The sequence below is a fragment of the Chlorocebus sabaeus genome, chromosome 22 (genome assembly GCF_047675955.1).
Source record: "Chlorocebus sabaeus isolate Y175 chromosome 22, mChlSab1.0.hap1, whole genome shotgun sequence".
NCBI classification, from domain to species: domain Eukaryota; kingdom Metazoa; phylum Chordata; class Mammalia; order Primates; family Cercopithecidae; genus Chlorocebus; species Chlorocebus sabaeus.
The window spans coordinates 100562119-100582252 of record NC_132925.1 but is presented as its reverse complement, the minus strand read 5'-3'; the positions used below and the strand labels follow the sequence as shown (position 1 = coordinate 100582252).

The following is a 20134-nucleotide window of genomic DNA, read 5'->3' as shown; positions in this document are numbered from 1 at the left end:
AGGCAATTCCCAGAACTGAGAGTTTCTGCCCTCCCTTCTGAGACCACGTAGGGTAACCTCCAGATGTTGCCATGGCATCTGTAAACTGTCAGGGCGCTGGTGGGAGTGTCTTGTAGCAGCTAATGCATTATAATTAGCACATAATGAGCCGTGAGGATAATCAGAGGTCACTCTCGTGGCCATCTTGTGTTTGATGGGCTTTGCCCGGATTCTTTACTGCAACTTGCTTTATCAGCAAGGTCTTTATGACCTGTATCTTGTGCCGACCTCCTATCTCATCCTGTGACTAAGAATGCCCAGCCTCCTGGAAATGCGACCCAGCAGGTATCAGCCTCCCTTTACCCAGCCCCCATTCAAGATGGAGTCGCTCTGGTTCACGTGCCTCTGACAAGTTGGCCTGGGTTGAGCATTCCCTAGTGTGTGGTTGTTGGAGCTGTTCCTAGGAGTAAGAGGTATTGTCAGTAGGAAACAGGCCTCTGTTAGCCTGGGGACTGGCACTCTTCACCAGTATGTCGGCCTCATTTTAGTGGTGACAAAACTGGGGCTCAGAGACCTCAACTCCCTCATCCCGAACCCCTAGACTGTCAGTGGTGGGCTGGGGTTTGAATGTGGGGATTGAAGACCCGTCATCTCCTCTGGTCCCCCAGTCTCTGCTGCCCAAGAGGAACAGGATCCCAGGATCGAGGCCCCTCATGGCACCAGCCAGGGTGGGTGGAAATGGGGAGGCAGAGTTCCAAAGCCCCCCGGACTCTGAGGCAGGTCGGGGGCCGAGAGCAAGCCGGACCTGCGGACCCCACCCCGAGAAGAATGGCTGCAGGCCCGGCCCAGCGGGTAGGAGGTCTGTGTCCTGAGTCAACGTGACGGCGCTTCCGGCTCCTCCAGCCAGGCCGTGCTGTCTTCACGTTTCCAATCATGCGGCCTCCTCTCCAATTCCCAAGCCCAACCCACAGAGACAGCAATCTGGGGTCTTCGTGAGGTTTGTCAGCAGCTCTGACCCGCTGCTTCCCGCCAGCCCCGTGGCCGGTTCTGGAAAGTTCTCTGCTACCCCCTGGTGGCGAGGCTGGGGGCAGGGCTCTGGCTGCAAGCATGGGGTCCCAGAACCTCCTGGCTCTGTCACCTCTGCTGGGTGGAAAACCAACCCAGGACTGAACCAGTGACACCTGTGGCGCTCCCAGAACCTCTTGGCTCTGTCACCTCTGCTGGGTGGAAAACCAACCCCGGATTGAACCAGCAGATGGGTGCCTGTTTCCTTATTATCAGAGCTCCGCCCACTGGCAAGTCTCTCTCTGGGCCTCAGTTTCCCCTTCCATTCAACGAGGGGCTTGGGGGATACCAAGGAGGGGTAACTGCTTAGTGAGGATGGGAGGTTTCTTCTGGGGAGATGAATACATTTTGAAACTAGGTGGCGTGAGTGGTTGCACAGGACTGTGAATGCAGAAATGCCAGCACATTAATCGCGTTGAAATAGTTAACTGCATGCGATGTGAAAGTCACCTTATTTTAAGTGTTTAAGAAAGGGACCTGGGAGAGTGCAGTGTATGTGAGAATCACGCGGGACAACCATCGTCTCTGAACCTCGGTTTCCTTGCCGTAAACTGGCAAAGAGACCGTGTGAGCTGTGTTCCCTGGGTCCAAGAGATTCCAAGAAGGAAAACCTGGGATTCCTGGGACTGGGATGAGGGCCGGGGGCCGGAAGGGGAGGGGCATGTAGGGACGGCTGGGGGGCAGCCCAGGTAAGGCTTTCAATACTGGGTAGCAGCGTCTACACAGGCGGAGATCCCTGCATCTCACTTCGCGCAGGGCTGACCAGTGGCCAGAGGTGGGACCGGCCAGGCTCAGCCCAACCAAGTCTGGGAGCAGAGGACACTGAGTGAGGGATCCCAGGGGCTACCCTCACTGGCCTGTGGCTCTCCTGACACCACAAGAGAAGTCCAGGAGCTGACCTCGGGTCCTAATGGAGGACACCTTCCTGGCTGCAGGCTGGCAGGGTGGTGTGGTGGTCAGTGTACTGGGCTCTGTGTCTCTGCCCCTACCTGCTGTGTGACGGTGGGCCAGACTCCTAACCTCTCTGTGCCTCTATTTCTTCAATGGCTAACAGGGACACTAGCAGCACCCACATCCGATCACAGTGGTCTGAAGGTTAAAGGCAAGGGCGGCACGAGACCTACAGCAAGAGCTCTGAGCAGGGAGCTGCCCAGGGAGTTCCGCCACCATTTCCCCTCTGGCTGCCAAGAAAACTGAGGCTCATGGAAACAGAAAACTGTTGGACCCAGGGTCCTTCTCATCCCTAAGATCAGAGGGCTGCCACCAGGGAAGGAGCTGGCCCCTAGACACAGCCCAGGAAGCACACAGGGAAGGATGCCATGGGGACTTCGGTATGTTATTGCAAAAAAAAAAAAAAAACAAACACATTTATTTCTATTTGAACCCTGCTTTCATGCCTCCATTACCCAGAAAATGAGCCACGGGAGACACCAGGAGAGGCAGGAGACCATCCTCCTTGCACAAAACCCACTCCCTCGGATGCTGTCCTCAGCGAGGGTGGCTGGTGTCAACCAGGGGGCCCATCCGCAGAGTGGCAGAGGAGGTAGGTTGACCCTGCGGACGTTGAGCTCTGTGGTGAAGGTCCTGGCCTTCTGGTACAAGAAGAGCGACTTCTCGCGGTCCAGGAGGAAGTTGTGGGAGATGGTGGCCGGCCGCGTGTAGATCTTCAGCTGTGCCTTCTTGTTGCCCAGGTCCACGGCGGCTGCCAGTGCCAGCTGGTAGTACCCAGCTGCATCAAACGGGTCCTGAAAGGGACAGGCCGTGCTGAGCAAAAGGGGGACTCAGAGCCCGTCTTCCCAGACGCCGTTCCTGTCTCCAGGTCATTCACATGTCCAGCCAATGCTGGCTCACCCCATGAGCCCCGAAGCCTGTGACACTGCTGTGGTCTCAGTGGCAGGAGGTGGGGACGACCCTGACACCCCTGGAAGCCTTCCTGACTGTCCCTACGCCCCACTCACCCCAAGCCTCCTGCCCCAGTCCCACCCTCTCTGCAGGCAGTGGCTGCTTTCCCCATGGGCTGAGGTCAGGGCAGATCCTGCCTGCTCTGAGAGTTCCATGCAGGACCCGTGGCTCCAACCCACAACAAGGGCACAGCGTTGAGTGACCCAGGCTCCCCTCTGGCCCCTGTCCATGCTGACCATTTCCAGGCCCTCCAGGGGCCAGGCCAGGTACAAAACCATCTCTCAGGTGTCCTCTCTGGCCATGTTCCCTGAAATATTGACGGAGTGTGACTCCCCAGACATCCACTCCCATTGTCAATGCATCTTTGGCTCAAACTCACCATCCCTGGGTTGGGATGCCGTCTCCCAGACCACCTCCTTGACCCTCCCATGCCCCACCCGGCTTCTCCCCAGGCACCTCCTCCACATGGGGGTCACCTAAGGGACCTCTCTAAGACCCATGCCTGGCCTGTCCCTCTTTACCATCTCAAGATGGCTCCCAGGGCCAATGACAAAGTCCAAGATGCAGCAGTCCATTCCCTCACTGCCCCGCCCCACACACGGAGCAGGGGCGTGAGAAGGCCCCGAGTCACCGCCACTGCTCATCCAATGCCCCCGGCCCAGCCGAACACTGGACTCTGTGCTGGGTGCATGGTTGAGCCTAACGTCCTTGCTTCCAGTCTGAGGGCCCTGGGAGTGAACACTGACCACACAGGGTGGCCCGGGCTGTGGCAGAGGGAAGCCCAGGAGGCCCCAGACTCAGCCGGGTGTGGAAAGCAAAGGCTTCCTGAAGGGGTGGGGGCTTCCCAACTAAACAGGAAGGAGCCAGCCAATGCATATGTATCTGCGTGTGCCTGTGCGTGTTTGTGTGCGTGTGTGTGCATGTCCCTGTGTGCATGCCTGTGTGTGTGTGCGTGTGTCTGTGCCTGTGCGCATTTGCGTGTGCATTTCCATGTGCCTGTAGTGTGTGCAGCAGGTAGTGAGTGGCGGGCTGAGCCAGGACACACCTAATCCACCCTATTCCAGGGCTCACTCTCACGTGTAGACTAAAGGGGACCACATTTTAGAGGCAATTGGCAAAGATGTCCATTTACCCCTGCTTCTCTGCCAGCCTTCCAGGCTCCATCCAGCCCGGCTTTTTCTCCGACTCCTCTGGGCCCTGGGTCCAGAGCCTCCTATACAAGGAGGACGGTGTAGCCTTGGAAAGACAGCCGCCCTTGGGGAATTCCAAGGGGGCCTCCCTGTGGGAAGCTGGCCTGCGCTGACCGCATAGTCACGATGAGGCCCAGAGGGCTGTGCATGGGAAGGAGGTGAAGGAGGGCTGTGCATGGGAAGGAGGTGAAGGAAGGCTGTGCATGGGAAGGAGGTGAAGGAAGGCTGTGCATGGGAAAGAGGACTGTGCATGGGAAGGAGATGAAGGAGGACTGTGCAAGGGAAGGAGGGCTGTGCATGGGAAGGAGGGCTGTGCATGGGAAGGAGGGCTGTGCATGGGAAGGAGGTGAAGGAAGGCTGTGCATGGGAAAGAGGACTGCATGGGAAGGAGATGAAGGAGGACTGTGCATGGGAAGGAGGGCTGTGCATGGGAAGGAGGACTGTCCATGGGAAGGAGGTGGAGGCCTGTGCTTGGGAAACAGGTGTAAAAGGGCTGTGCATGGGAAGGAGGTGAAGGAGGACTGTGCATGGAAAGGAGGGCTGGGCATGGGAAGGAGGTGAAGGAGGCCTCTGCCCCTCGACCCCAACCGTGGACTTTGGCGTCTCAGGTACTACTTGGCCCTTTCCTTTCTCCTGGACAGGCGGAGTGGGCGGCAGGCTTGACCAAGAGAGATAAAGGCCTCTTCTGGGAGGTCCGTCCCCCTGGGTCCCAGGCGAGCCCCTGAGCGGTGAGCAGCGTCCCTCTGGGCCTGACACCTGGCACCTCCATGTCTGGCTGGGACTTGGGAGGCCACAGGGACCACTTCTGACAATCAGGTGTCGCCAGCACTGGGCTGAGGCCTCCCGGGCAGCCCCAGGCCTGTCGTAGGGGATACAGGGCAGGGTCTTAGGGCTGCCCCAGCTCCTCATGTTGTTCTAAGGCCCCCAAGATCTCGGCCCCTGGACTGGAGTGCCCTGGCCCCTCAGCCCATAAGGAGCACTGACGCGGTGCCGGTGCAATGCTGAGGAGGGGCGGTGCCTGCTGGGCAGAGGGGTGGAGACACCCCAGGTCTGAGTCTGCCAGTCCCAGCTCTCCACCCCTGCAGGGCTGGGGCAGAGGGAGCACAGCACCTCCTCTCGAGACACACCCGACCCAGCAAGGCCTCAGCCTGGTTGGCTGGGGCCCTGCCCCACTGCACCTGCCCTGAGCTGGGGTTTCCCTGTCTGTTAACCCAATGGTAAGATACTGGTCCCACCCCACCCTTCCTGGGTGGTGTGAAGATTCAAGGTGTCTCGGGACTCCAGGAAGGAGTTGCTCAGTGCAGGCTGGCACCCTGGGCAGGCTTCCTAGAGGAGATGCCAGGATTTGGGTTGGATCTTGCAACGTGGAGTCAATGTGAGGATGATGCCATCCTCCGAAATGTCCTTCTCCCGACTCTGTTCTTTGTTAAATGCAACTTGACACTTGACTGTCAAGACTCAGCTTTGGTGTCACCTCCTCCAGGAGGGCCCCCCTGACTACAATCCCCCTTCTTTACCCAGAGGCCACCATTGCCCACTCATGTGTCAGCCTCCCTGGCTGAGACTGAGTTCCTGAGGGTGGGGCCTGGCCATCTGGGGAGCTGGGTTTTACCCGCTAACCTTGCTGGCTCCTCCAGCTGGGTGTAGAGCTCCATGGAGGCCACTGGGCCATTCCTAAGGCTGGAACCCAGGCCTCTGGGGTCCGGGTGGAGATCCCACTCCAAGGGGGCCAGGAACACCCCGAGCCCTGTCCCTCTCCACCCACCTTCAGGTCGTAGAAGGTAATGTCACCGAGCACCAGGTACACCTTCACTTAGTAGAGGGTCTCCTCGTCGAACTCCAGTGGCGAGTTGCAGAGCTAAACGGCCTTGAGGTAGAAGTGCTCCGCCAGCTTGCCATGGCCCAGCCGGTGGTGCAGGGCAGCCAGCCGGTGGTAGGCCACGCGCTCGTTCAGCCGGTCCCCTGGGGTGCAGGCCAAAGGGGCAGGTGTGAGGATGTGGCTCCCTGGGGCAGGGAGGGCACAGGCCCCTCAGGAGCAGGTATGCAGACCCCAGGCAGCACACCTGGCTTGTCTCCAGGCACTTGTGGTCACCTGGGCATCTCTGGCCATTCCCTTCCAGGTTCCCAGACTCACTTTCCCATCTGCAAAGCAGAACTAATAAGGCCTGCCCCTGTCTACTGAGAGGCTTTGGCAAAGTCGGACTTGGATGGCCCAGTTCTATGCCTACACATAGCCACCTGCCTTTGCTCACTGGTTTTAACCAGGGGAGCCCAAAAGCCATGCAGTCCAGGTGCTCCCGGGCACCCCAGCTCCAGGCATCCCACGGACGTGACATCCGACTCCTCCTGGGTGTGTCATAATCAGAGCCCCCTACCTTGGGGAGTCAGTTGCACACCTACTGTGTACTGGGCCACGGGGCACAAGGCGCTGGGGCATGTGGCCTGCCTAGGGTTCCCTGTCTCTGGAGGGGGACAGACGACCCTGGCACAGCACCAGGGGATGCACGGCCTTAAGGGGCAGACTTCTGGAAGGGGAACTGGGATTTCATCAGCCAGAGAGCCGTGTGGTTGATAAGGGTGGGAAGGGCACAAGAGAAAGGGAATGTGCCACTCAGCCTGGCACAGGGACCAACGAGATGCCTGGCATGTCTAGAAGGCAGAGGGCACACTGGGCGGCCCTTGTGGTCGGCAGCGGGAACAGGCAGAGGAAGCAGAGCTCAGTCAGGCAGGGAGCTCTGCACTGCGTGAGAGACCTTGGGCTGTGCCCCACAGCCAGACGGGGAAGCCAGTTGGGCAGATATGCCTGCCTGGACACGAGACCAGGAAAATCCAGCAGCTGTTTCAGCTCCTGCACTGCAGACCTGGAGGCTGGGCTCTGCAAAGTGTGGGTCCTGGCAGGGCGGGGGCTCAGGGGACTTACCCAGAGTGATCCTGAGTGCTAGGGCCATGTAGGCAAACTCCAAGTCCTCCTGGGGCTCCTCCAGTGTGGCCAGCAGTGACACCAGCTTGTGGCACAGCTGTAGCTGCAGCTCCACCTTGCGGTTGCCCGTAGTCACTGCCGGGGCAGGGCCCAGTCCTACCCCACAGGGAGGTGGGGTCAGTTTTCCCGCAGCACCCACCTTGCCCAGCGCCCTCCTCAGAGCTCAAATACGTGCTTGGAGCTTCCCACACCCCAGCTCTGTGTGTTATCCCTGCACCTCGACACAGCTCTGTGCTCTGGGATAACACACAGTTCAGACATCCAAGTTGGGGGCTGAAGAGTCACCTGAGGCCCATCCAGCTACACCCGACAGCCTCAGACCAGCCTCTCCCACCTGGGCACCGGAGGTCTGACTGGGGGAGCCAGCACTCCTCTCTGCTCTAAAAACACCACATTGATCTGTGCCCAGGGCTGAGCCACACCGTGAGCTCAGAGGAAGGGAGAAGCCGTCCCACTTCGGGGTGCATGCAGACCTAGGCCTCCCACTGATACGCTGTGTGTCCTTTGACATGTCCCTGTGCCTCTCTGAGCCTCAGTTTCCTCATCTGGAAGATGGGGACAGGACTTCCCACTCATAGTTGCTTGAGGTCATCAGGTACAAGGGTAGAGCCATTGTCACGTCCAGGCCCTGAGCGTTTGTCCCGGGCAGGGGCATGGTCAATATCATTCCGGGTGAGACCACTTGGAAACTCATCATGTGCATGGGTGGCCCTGCCTCCATTTGGGAGGCCTCTACCCTGCCACACCTGTGCCTCAGCCCTCCAGGTGCCCCACTGAGGCCCACCCACATCAGCCCACAGGCCAGCTCACCCGGTAGAAGGACATGCCTTCCTCCCGCTCCCAGGCCCCATTGAAGAAGATGTCTCCAGCTGCCTCAAACAGCTCCAGCCCCAGGTTGAGGTTGCCTGTGTACAGGTCCACATTCTGTGCCACCTGAAAGGAGACAGAAGTTCCCTCAAGGCCCACACCTAGCGAGGTGGCTACGCGCACCTTTGCCAGGCTCCTTCCTCTCACACAGTACAGGTACACTTGAGCATTTTTCAGACCCTGTACATTAGGGCTGCCCCCACCACTGGCATGAGGACAATGAACTGATGCTCCTGAGTGCCAGGAGGTGACTGAGCAGCTGTAGCCCAGGATCCCGACACCTGTGAATCCTACCAACAGGGCTTGCCCTAGCCCACTCCCCCTGCACTCAAACCAGTCTCCGTGGCCCCCAGATTGCTGGGAGCCCAGCCCCTGGCTCCTTTCTGCGTTGCCACATCCCTGCCACATCAGCAGTGTTTGTGGGTGGGCCCGGTCCCCTCTTGGCCATGAGCTCTTCATCCCTCTCCTCAGCTCAAGGAGGTATACAGCAGGTGCTCAATAATGAAAGCTTCATCAGTCTCGTGGGCTTCACCGTTTGTTCCAGATCACACTGTGTTTGGGAAAGCCTCTGAAAACAGCCACTATGATAGATTCATTTTATAAGGAGATGTGCCACATGTCGCTTGGAGCGAGTTCTTCTGTGTGTTAATTGAGTGGTCACATTATTTGAGCATGTGCTGTATACCAGCAAGTGCTGTGCACTGTGAGAGGCCGCGCCTCTGCCCTCAGGGAGAAGATGCTGGCCACCGGGGGAGGATGTGAGGGAACCAGTTGGAGGGAGGGAAAAGGCACACAACAGGTGCTCAGCAGTGGCTTAGGAATGAGTGGATGGATGGATGAATGGATGAGGAGATGTAGACACATGGATGGATGGAAGGGTGTGTGGATAGATGAATGCTTGGATGGATGGGTGGGTGGGAGGGTGGGTGGAATGATGTGTGTATGTCTGTATGTATGCGTGGGTAGATAATGTATTGATGCGTGGAGGGTAGATGATGTATGTACATGTGGATGGATAGATGGTGGATAGACGAATGTATGGATAAACAAATGGACAGATAGATGAATGGAGGGATGGATTAATAGGTAGATTGGTGGGTAGATGGATGGGTGAAAGGATGGATGATGGATTGATGGATGGGTGGATGAATGGATGGATGATAGATGGATGGAAGGATGAACAAGTGAATGGATGGATGATGGAAGTATGGATGGATGGGTAAATGGATGGATGATGGATAAATTGATGAATGATGGATGGAAGGATGAACAGGTGAATGGACGGATGATGGAAGGATGAATGGACGTATGGATGGATGAACAGATCAATGGATGGATAGACGGGTGAATGGGTGGTTGATAAAAGGATGGATGAATGGATAGATGGATGAATGATGGATGGATGGAAGGATGAACAGGAGGTGAGTGGATGGATGGTGGAAGGAGGGATGGATGGATGGATGAAAAAGTGAATGGATGGATACATGGGTGAATGGATGGATGAGAAAAGGATGGATGAATGGACAGTTGGATGATGGATGATGGATGAATGGATGGATAAATGGATAAATGGATGGCTGGATCGATGGAATGATGAAAAGATGAATGCATGGATGATGGAAGAATGGATGGATGATGGAAGGATGGATGGATGGATAAATGGATGGATGGATGAATGATTTATAGATGAATGATGGATGGATGGAAGGATGAACAGGAGGTGAGTAGATGGATGAGGGAAGGATGGATGGATGATAGATTGCTGGATATATGGATGAATGGATAAATGGATGCATGAATGATGGATGCATGGAAGGACGAACAGGTGAATGGATGGATGATGGAAGGATGGATGGATGAAAGGATGGACGAACAGGTGGATGGATGGTGGCAGAATGGATGAACGATAAAAGAATGGATGAATGATGGATGGATGAATGAATGGAAGGATGAACAGGTGAATGGATGGATGAGGGATGGATGGATGGATGAGCAGGCGAGTGGATAGATGGTGGCTGAATGGAAGAACGATAAAAGGATGAATGGATGATGGATGGATGAATGGAAGGATGAACAGGTGAATGGAAGGATGAACAGGTGAATGGATGGATGATAGAAGGATGGATGGATGAGGGATGGATGGATGAGCAGGCGAGTGGATAGATGATGGAAGGATGGATGGTGGAATGATGGATGATGGAACAATGAACAGGTAAATGGATGGATGAGGGAAGGATGGATGGAAGATGGATGGAGGGATGGATGAACAGGTGAATGGATGGATAATGGATGAAAGGACGGATGGATGATGGATGGATGGATGGAAGGATGAACAGGTAAATAGATGATGGAAGGATGAATGGATGGGTGGATGGACAGAGAGTGAACAGCACAGGGGTCCTCCTGCATCCCTTGCCACTCACCTGGATGTACAGGTCCACCAGCTCGCTCTGCCGCAGGATGTAATAGATCTTCCCTGCTTGCAGCCAGGCATGTGCCGCCTCCTTTTTCTTCTGGAGGTCAATGAAAATTCCCAGACTTCGTTTGGTGTAGTCCAGAGAGGATTTGCAGGTCCTGGAATCATGGAATCAGACACAGGTGTCAGAACAAGGGCTCTCATCCTCCTGGAACCAGTCTGCCTCCTCCCGTGGGTCTGGTGACAGATGAATCTGGAATGTGGGGACTGGGAAGGGCCCTCCAGTGTGTGCAGTGTTCTGCCCTTCCCAGGCTGCTGGGAGGGCCAGGGTGAACACACACGGTGTGGAAAAGATGAAGGACATCCTTCTGAGGGAATCGAGCATCATGCTGCCCTGTGGCAGGAGGAGTGTGCTCGTCCATCTCCCCTGCCTCCCAGACATGGCCTGTGTCTTCTCCAGACGCACCAGGAGCCGTTAGTGTTCAGAGGCTATCTAGGTCGATGGTTCTCAAGGTGTGCAGGCATCACAGTCACCCGGAGGCCTGTCCTTACAGCTTGCTGGCCCTGCCCCCAGAGCTTCTGGCTCCACAGGCCTGGGGCAGGCCCTAGAACTCCCACTTGCCACAAGCTCCTAGGTGACATGGATGCTGCTCTGCTCGTCCAGGGACTATACTTTGAGAAGCATGGCTCTAGCACACTGGCCCATTTTCCTTCTGTGAGCCTGAGGCCAAGACTGGAGCCAGTCTCCCGGGTCCCCATGGAATCTGGCTCCTTCCCTGCTCTCTCAGTAAGTCTGACACTTGAGGGGGTGTGACTGCAGCATTGTCACCAGGCCCTGTGGGTGGGGTGGCCAGGGCCATGGTTACCCCACCAGATCAGGATGCTCGGGGGAAGCTGAGTAGGCCACATATGGGACGTGAGACCTTGAAACCCTGCCCCAGGGAAGCAGGTGACACAATTGGCTCTGTCTTCTGTGGGAGAGAAGCCACAGATGGCTGCTGTGGTCACATTTAAGGGGACAGAGGAAGGCCAGGAGTGAAGACTCGGGGCAGGCACAGGTCAGATGACAAAAGCCACCATAGTAGGAAGAACAGCCCAGAGTGCACGTACTGCCTCTGCTGGGGTTGAGATGACCTTTGACCCAACAAGGGAGGCTCAAGCTGGGACTCATGAGCCAGCAGCAGCCCTGGGACGACCCCAGACCTACCAGCTCAAAGCATCTGATGTCAAGGAACCAAATGATCCAAAGGAAAGGGGCTGATGAGGCCCTGGGCCAGCTTCCCTGTGACCCCCTCCCTGCCCCTCCAACCTTCTTTCCCCCCTCCACACCCCCACCGCTGCAAAGCCAGCCCTCACCGCTCGGTGCCCAGGGACAGACAGAGCTGACTGGTGGTCTCTAGGAGCTGCTCCCTCCAGCACCTTGTCGGCCACCTTGCGGGCAAGGGAGAGCTGGAACTCGTGGTAGATGACACGCTGGGTCTTGCTCGGCATGACGACACTGTAGAAGTAGCACAGCCACTGGACGGCCGGCAGCTGGCCTGGTCAGAAGACAAAATGGAAGACGTCAGCCTCCCAGCATCGAAGCGAGGCTGGCTGTGCTCGGAGGCCCCTGCGCCGTGCTTGCCTCTTTCACACCTCTGTGAACCTGGGCCCCATAGGTGGGGAGCCTGAGCTCAGACAGGCCATGCACCTGTGCAAGGGCAGACGCCGAGCACACCGTGACATGGGCACAGCTTGGTGCAGATGCTCACGGTACAGGCCAGCCTTCTTTACAACTCCCAGGGCCGAGGTCCTGGCCAGGCTCGGCCCCTGCACCATGCCATCTATTTCTGCTTCACAAAGCCCCTCTGGCCAGGACCAAGGCCGCCTTTAACCTGAGATGATGAGGCCAGGGGCACAAGTAGCCCCTGTCGCAGATGGAACCCTGAGAGAGCAAAGCCAAGCGTCATGTCTGCCACACATGTCATCATGTTGGGGGAATGGGGTTCAAATCCGGCCCCTGGCATTTCCACACATGCTTCTCTCATGCAACCAGGCTCCAAACCCACAGGCTCGCTGGCCTCTCCCAAAGCCAGGGCCCTGGGAACGGTGGAAAGCTGATTTTCTAGTGTCAGAAACATTCCGAAGATTAACACTGGAAACCAGGTACGCCAAATGGACATCTGTCACACATGCCCCCAAACAACAGCTGAATACACAGTCCTCTTGAGCGCCCATGGGACATTCCCCATGACAGACCATGTGCCAGGCCACAAAATGAGCCTCAGTGAAGGGAGAAGGACTGAGACCAAAGCAGAGGTGTTCTTCAGCTGTACTGTCAGGGAAACTGAAAATTAATTTGAAAAGAATACAAACAAATGCACAGCCCGGGCCAGCACGGTGGGAGGCCGAGGTGGGAGGATCGCTTGAGTCCAGGAGTTTGAGATCAGCCTGGGAAACATGCTGAAACCCTGTCGCTATAAAAAAAAAAAAAAAATACAAAAATTAGCCGGGTGTGGTGGTGCACATCTGTAATTCCAGCTACTCAGGAGACTGAGCCATGAGAATGACTTGAACCTGGGTAGAAGTTGCAGTGAGCCAAGATTGCACCACTGCATCCCAGCCTGGGTAATAGAGCAAAACTTAAAAAAAATAAAAAACAGCACAGTGTATCAAAAACACCAAGATGTAGCTAAGGCAGTGCTGAAAGGGAAATTTATAACTGTAAATGTCTACATTCAAAGAAAGAAGAAAAATCTCAAATCGAAAGCCTAACTTTCCACCTTGAGAAACTAGAAAATGAACTAAACCCAAAGTGAATAAAAGGAAGAAAATAATAAACGTGAGAGTGGAAATGGGAAGTAAAAATACAGAGAAGGGAAAAACAAAAGAGATAACAGAACCAAAAGTGGGTTTTTTGAAAATAATAACAAAATTGACAAATCTTTCACCAGACTGACCAAGAAAACAAAGATGGGGCACAAACGACTAAAATCAGAGACTGAGCACCATGGCTCACGCCTGTCATCCCAGCACTTTGTGAGGCCGAGGGGGAAGGATCGCTGAGGCCAGCATTCAAGACCCCCCTGGGAGAACATGATGAGACCCCATCTCTAAAAAAAATAAACAATTACAAACCCAAGTTTCTAAAATCAGAAATGAAAGGAAACATTATTGCTGACCTGACAGAAATAAAAGGATTCCATGAAAACACTACAAACAATTGTACACCAACAAACCAGACCATCCAGACACAACAGCCAAACTCTTAGAAGGACACAAACTACTGAAAGTGACTCAAAAATGACCCCAAGGAAGCATGTGAGGTATCAGCCCCGCCCTCGATCTCCTCGACCGTTCAGTGCAGGGTGGGGAGACAGGGAAGCATGATCCCCGTTCCCTGGCCTGCATTTCCAGGTCTGAATCCCCCAGCACCCAGGGGAGGGCCTCGTAGGAGGAGGTACCACAGGCTATTGTGCCAGGAGCCATCGGAGGCTGCAGTGGGGGCTGGGGCGCTGGGTTCCTGGAGGGTCTCCTTCCAGTCAGAGAATGCTCCTGGGGAAGAAGTCTGGGTCTGAACCCCCCAACCCTCCTTGGGCAGATGTGTGGGACCGGCGCCCCTTCACACGGTCCTTTCCAAAATCTCATCCCTCCTAGGGCCAGGAGTGGGTGCCAGGCCTGTGCTGGGAAATGAGCAGATTCAGATTTGGGCACATCCCCTGGAGCTCTGCTCCAGGCCACAGGAGGCACCTCTGAGTGGTCTCACTATGCCATGACAAAGCGCTGCAAGGCAGAGGGGACTCAGCAGTATCCCTTGTCTCAGCCATTTCCCTGGACTCAACTTCCTCATCTATCCTCTGTGGCCTAGATTTCAGACAGCCCTGCCCACCTACTGTCCATTCACTGCTCAGTCTGCACTGACTGTTCGATAGCACTCCATGGCTCCCCAGTGCTCTTGGGAAAAAGGCCAAACCACAGCCTGAGGCCCCAGGCCCTGCTTAGCTCTCCAGAAGAGCTTCTCACCATCCAGCACCCAATCCACCCACTCCCAACTCTGTACCTCCCTGCATAAGCCCTGCTCACTCACCACCACTCTCACCCTACCCACCCTCGCTAACTCACCCCCACTCTCTCACCCCTGGGTCTTCACACAGGCTACACCACCAGCCCCTCATCCACCACCTATTACTTAACTAAATGCTCTCATCCCCGCTCACTCACCCCCGCTCACACCCCACTCACTCATACCCACTCACACCCCACTCATCCCCGCTCACTCACCCCCACTCGCTCACCCCTGGGTCTTCACACAGGCTACACCACCAGCCCCTCATCCACCACCTATTACTTGACTAAATGCTCTCAACCCTCTGGTCCCAGACTAAAGAGGCTTCCCTAACCCGGGGCCAAGTGCTGCCCCGCCATCACGCCACTCACCCTTTTGTGGCTTCTCTGGCCTGAAGCTCACATTCCCACGCTCAGCACCTCCCTCCCGAGGACCTCACAAGCCCCATTTGTGGGTGGGGCCTGGCACACTCAGCATGAGCTGCTTTTGCGTGAACTGCTCTGTGGCTTTAGGCAATCACCCGCCCGTGTGTCCTCTGTGAAGTGGAATGACCGGTGCACAGGGCTGCCAAGATACCAAGCAAACACAGGCACAAGAACTGGCGTTCAGGGCCTGGGTCATGGAGGGGCCCCAAGTCCCAGCTCAGCACAACATGCCTTGATCCCAGGGTTATGTCTAGGGATTCCCAGCACGCAGGACTTTCTGTGCTCAAGGCAGGATGGTCCCTGGGCAAACCGGGAAGAGCTGGCTGCCTCAGTAGGGCACAGAGGACCTGGCCCTGCATGGGAACGGCCTGTCTCCAGGGCGTTTGCCAACATCTGCTGCTGGCCATGACTCAGCGCTTTCGATGGTGGAAAAACCACCACTTGTTTCCGAATCACAAACCCCAGGTGTGCCCTGACCCCAGTGGCCCCAGAAAGCGCACAGGAGGAACTGGGGCACTCACTCTCCACGTGATCCATCTCCACGGCGACCAGAAGGGCCCATTCGTAATAGCCCTTGCACTACTGGGCCGGGCCCTGGCGGGTGAAGAGGTAGCCCAGGAGTATGTGGGTGAAGTCCCGGCCACACTCCCCACAGGGAAGCCTCGAGAACAGACGTACAGCCTCCAGGAGGTAGTGCTGGGCCAGCCTGCTGGCACCCGCGTGCAGACACAAGGTCCCAAAGTTGGCCAGCAACACTGCCTGGTTCCTCCGCTGGCCCAGGTCCCAAGCCACCCATAGGGCGTGGTAGTAGCCCTCGGCTGCCTGCCTGCCTCGTCCATCCCGTCCTCTTCAGAGCCACAGCCACCAATGTTGGCAATCACACCCTCCTGGTCCTCGCTGACCACCACTGCATCCTGGACAGACTGCAGGATGTTCAGGGCCACCAGGCTGTGCCCATGAAGCACATGCAGCCAGGCCAGGGCCACCAGGGGGTCCATGATGGCACGGACTCCGGCAACAGCACTGGCTTCCACCACCTGCGTCATGAAGGTGATGGCTGGGCCATGGTAGCCATGGTGGCTGTACGGCTGGGCCAGGCTGGCGTGGAGAAGGCCGCGCAGCGCCTGGCCTGTGCCTGGGGTTAGGGAGGCCAGCGCTCGCCTGCGTTAGTGGGAAGTCTGGGTGGGGAGGCTCTGGGGCTGGAGGGCGTTCTGGAGCACCAGGTTCACATTCCTCAGCGAACCAGCCAGCGAGTCCTGTGTCCTCAATGCGGCCACCTTGACACAGCTCAGCACCAGGTGGGGCAGGCACTCGCGGCTGTAGATGTCAGCCAGGAGTAGGCAGCAGTCTGAGAGCCACGCAGCGTCTGGGGCTCCCGAGTCCCTGTGCAAAAACAACAGCTGCTCTAGGAAGGGCAGGGCCTCCTCAGGCTACTTGAGGTGCACGTGGTGCCTGGCCAGCAGGAAGCAGGCCCGGGCCTAGGCCTGCTGGCTCTGGCCACCCACCGCCCACTGCAGCACCAGCTGCAGGAGCTCCCTGTCCACCTCGGTGCTGCAGATGTGGCCAGGTGTCCCCAGGAGCAGGGCCATGGCATTGGGAACCACCTGTGTACACTTCTCCCGGTTCTGCTTCCAGTAAATGCTGGCCAGGTTGGCGTACACAGCCACCACCAGGAACAGGTCCCCGAAGCTGCCCTCCAGGGCCCCTAGTGTTTCCTCCAAGTACACCTGGGCCTGGGACAGCTTGAGCCTCCTGCTGCACAGCCGCCCCAGGAGGAAGCAGAACCTGGCCAGGGCCATGAGGAGGCCATCTTTCTTGGCCGCCCCTCGGGCCTGTGCCAGGCGCCCAGTCAGCTCCTCCTCGTCGCTAAAGCTGCTGAACATGCTGCTCAGCCATGGCAGTGCCAGGTTGTACAGGCCACAGAAGCTGGCCTTGAATCCAGAGGTGTTCAGGAACAGCAGCAGTGATCTCAGGGCCTCTGGATCCTCCCAGTTGTCCTCCGCTTCCAAGCAGAAGGAGGGCTCCTCGGGGTCCTGCAAGCTCACGTTGCTGGATGCTACACAGAGACCCCAGGACGCTGGCTCCTGGGGGCAGCCTGAGCAGGTCTTGCATTGTTCCAGAACATTCTTCACCTTCGGCAGGGTCTCCTGTGGCTCCAGGCCCAGGCAAGGTGGAGGTATTTCTGCAAGTCACAAAAACACCTAGACAGATTCGAGTGCAACAGTGAGTCCTTGGTCCACTTGGGGCAGGATCCCCGCATCCCCGTCCTCTGTGTCCCTGGCGCAGCTTGCCATGAGCCCTTGAGAATTATGCGCAATGCAAACCCGGGGTCTGGAGCACGTACGAACTCTGGGGACACAGAGAACATGCAGGCCCGTGGCCCGACTCTCCTACAAAATCACCCTCCTGTCCTGCTTTGTCGCCACCTCACAGCATGGTTTTAGGAGACTATGTCAGCTCAGAGATCCCTCAGAGATGCCTTTCCCTTTAGAAAGAATCAAAGTCTTCAAACTGGACCCATGTATATGCAGCACTACAACTACAAATGTAACTTCTGTCAGCATATTGGGCCCCCCGGTGGGGTACAGGAATCCATGAAATCCTCAACAGCCAATCAGAGCTATTGATCAGCTCAAAAGCTGCTATGCAAAATTGGTAAAGCCACCGATGGCACAGGACAGGGGTGTTGTACCCATGTACCCAGCTCCGTGCAGGGAAATGGACCATCCCTGCAGGGAGGATGGGAAGGCTTCCAGGCCCCTGTGGCCACCTTCACCTTGGATGGTCTGAAAACCTGAACCCCACGGTTCCTAAAGGGTTAACAAAGGCCAGACTGCTCCAGCAGCCCACTGGTGCCTGCTGGCTTTGGTGGATTCCTAGCCAAAGCCCCCTCCCAGAGGTGAGCAAACAAGCGCATTTCCTGTTGGAAAACCTGGGATGAAAGGAGGCATTACTGGGAAGGAAAAAACCTAGATTTAAACCGACCCTCTGTTTCAAGCTCACATGCAAAAACTATTTTCAATACAAACTGCCTCCTTATTCATCTGTAAAGCCTTGGAATTAAAAAAATAAATAAATATGATTTAGAGTCAAATGTCTGACTTGACTACACTAGATGAGCTAAGAAATCTCCCCCACCCGGCAGAGGCACACAGCCCCTCCCAGCCACTACCCTGGCCTCCGGGGCAGCTGGAGAGCCACGTGCCTTTGCTCCAGAGACTTTGGCAGAGGGTGGAACCACCCCCTCCCCGAGGCAAACCTACAACAGCCTTCCATTCCCCACTGGCTTCCTAGGCCTCCTCTGGGACCTTGTGCCTGCATCCCAAATGTACTGGGATGGATCCCATTCCCAGGGAACTTCCAAGGGCCCTTGGTGCATCCACATCACCAGGCTGTCCACATGCGGGCCCTGTGTGAGGGGAAGCGACAGAGCCGCAGAGGGGAGACGGGAGGGTCTCCCTGAATCAGCCCCTCAGGAAGGAGCAGACCCTTCAGGGACCTCAGTTGAGGCCCCTGCAACCTAAGGCTCGGAATTCTGCTACCCGCTGAGGGCTGCGTGGCCTCCCATCTCTGAGGCAGAGCACAGGGCAAGCTGCACCTTCTCCAGGTCATGAAAAAGGAACCTACAGCTACATGTGGGCCCCAGCAGTGGAAAGGATGCCCCACCTCGGTCGGGGACCAGGCGGGGGTCAGCATGTTCATTGGAAGAAATGTGGGACCCCACAGCCTCCAGTGCCAGAGTAGACGGGAGGATCAGGCCCACCTCAGGCGACGTCCCCCAAGCCCCCAGCCCGCACCACAGAGGGGTGACTGTCGCATCCAATGCCCACTGTACTCAACTCTGTCCCCTCCCCCAGCATTAACCCAAGGCCCAACTCATAACCAGAGGAAGCCTGAGCCACTGGCAAAACCCACCTTGTTCCTGGGGCTGCTCGGTCTCAGCTTCCTCTACTGAGTCTGGCAAGGGAGAAAAGAGAAGCAATGAACACCCCCAGCCAGCACCTCTGCTCCCATGTCAGGTTGAGCTGGTGTCGGTGTTGCAGGGTGAGAACAGTGCAGGGTGCAACGGTTGAAAGTCATATCATCCTCTTCCCTCCTGGATCATGGGAACATCACTGGGGGTTGCACACCTTCTGCGATATAGGGAGTAACATCGTCTTCTGTGCCTTGGAATATTAAGGACAATATCATGGGGGGCCGTGTACATCTTCTGCAATATTGGGAATAATATTATCCCCTCTCCCCATGCATACTAGGAAAGATATCAGACTGGGTGTTCACCTCCTGCGATATGGGGATTAATGTGTAGAGGCAAGAAAGATTAAGCAACCTGTTGCCTTACATGAGGCATACTATCTTCTTATGTTTTCTTTTGAATTCAGGGTTTCAAGGTTGGGGAAGGAGTGGGAAAGTAGCCATGGACATGTGAGAATGTGGATGATCCTTTTACATTGTCAGGAACAGTCAAATTCTATGCTTTATGTTGTTTGCTAAAAGACACTTTCCAAAGCTTTCAACAGAAAATATAATGGCACACATACCTGTTCTTGGTGAACCCAGACTTTTTATCTAGTCTGTGATAGTCAATTTCAAAGGATTGCTTAGGGTAATGAATCCTTCAAGTTGTAAAGATGAAGGGCAGTTTTTGGACAATTCCCATTTTGCTGTAGGAAAACTAATCTGGAAAAAGTAAAAGGGAGAGATTGAAGTGGGAGAGAACGGAGGTGGAAAATGAGTTCAGTTTGTTAATATTTGTTAAGCACCCACTGTATGTCGGGCCTTTACAAGGAAGAAGGAAAGAACAAAAGCATGTGATGGCCTTGCTCCTAAGAAGTCAGAGGCCAGTAACCTGGATGGCTATAGACCAGAAAAACGTCCACAAGCCCCTACAATACAGCACTGGCATAGGATGAAGTTTCTTTCTATGAGATAAATAGCATACAACCAAATAAGAAAGTCAAAAGTTACACAAAGTTCAAAAACCTAAGGCACCAACCTTTAAGAGATCTGATTGTCGGTGGTGACTTTGGAAGGAAAGTTATTAGGATTATTTTAGCACTAAGAGTTTTGAGCTGTCTATCCAATATTTTCATCTGCACCTCTGCCTTAGTAATACTGTCTGTGTGTGTATGTGTGTGTGCACATGCGCCTTTTCATGTGTTTGAAATATATTATCTATACCACACTCCACATAGGTTTGGGGGTTAATTACAAACAGGCTGATCTGAATCTATACTCTTAGGGACAGGGTTAAGCTACTCTACC

General features: G+C 55.7%; 1 protein-coding gene and 1 pseudogene across 2 annotated transcripts in view; one reads left to right on the top strand and one right to left on the bottom strand.

Moving 5' to 3' along the window:
* The window catches only part of LOC140709874 (beta-defensin 109-like), a 167578-nt gene that overhangs the window by 138451 nt on the left and 8993 nt on the right, over positions 1-20134 (top strand). The window contains exon 4 of one of the 2 annotated variants that reach the window (XM_073010332.1): positions 2099-2375. The exons of the other annotated variant lie outside the window; for it this stretch is intronic. The gene's annotated coding sequence lies outside the window, so the exon portion shown is untranslated. The remainder of the gene's footprint in view (positions 1-2098; positions 2376-20134) is intronic. 2 annotated transcript variants of the gene reach the window in all.
* Positions 2382-18881, bottom strand: LOC103247853 (SH3 domain and tetratricopeptide repeat-containing protein 1-like; annotated as a pseudogene).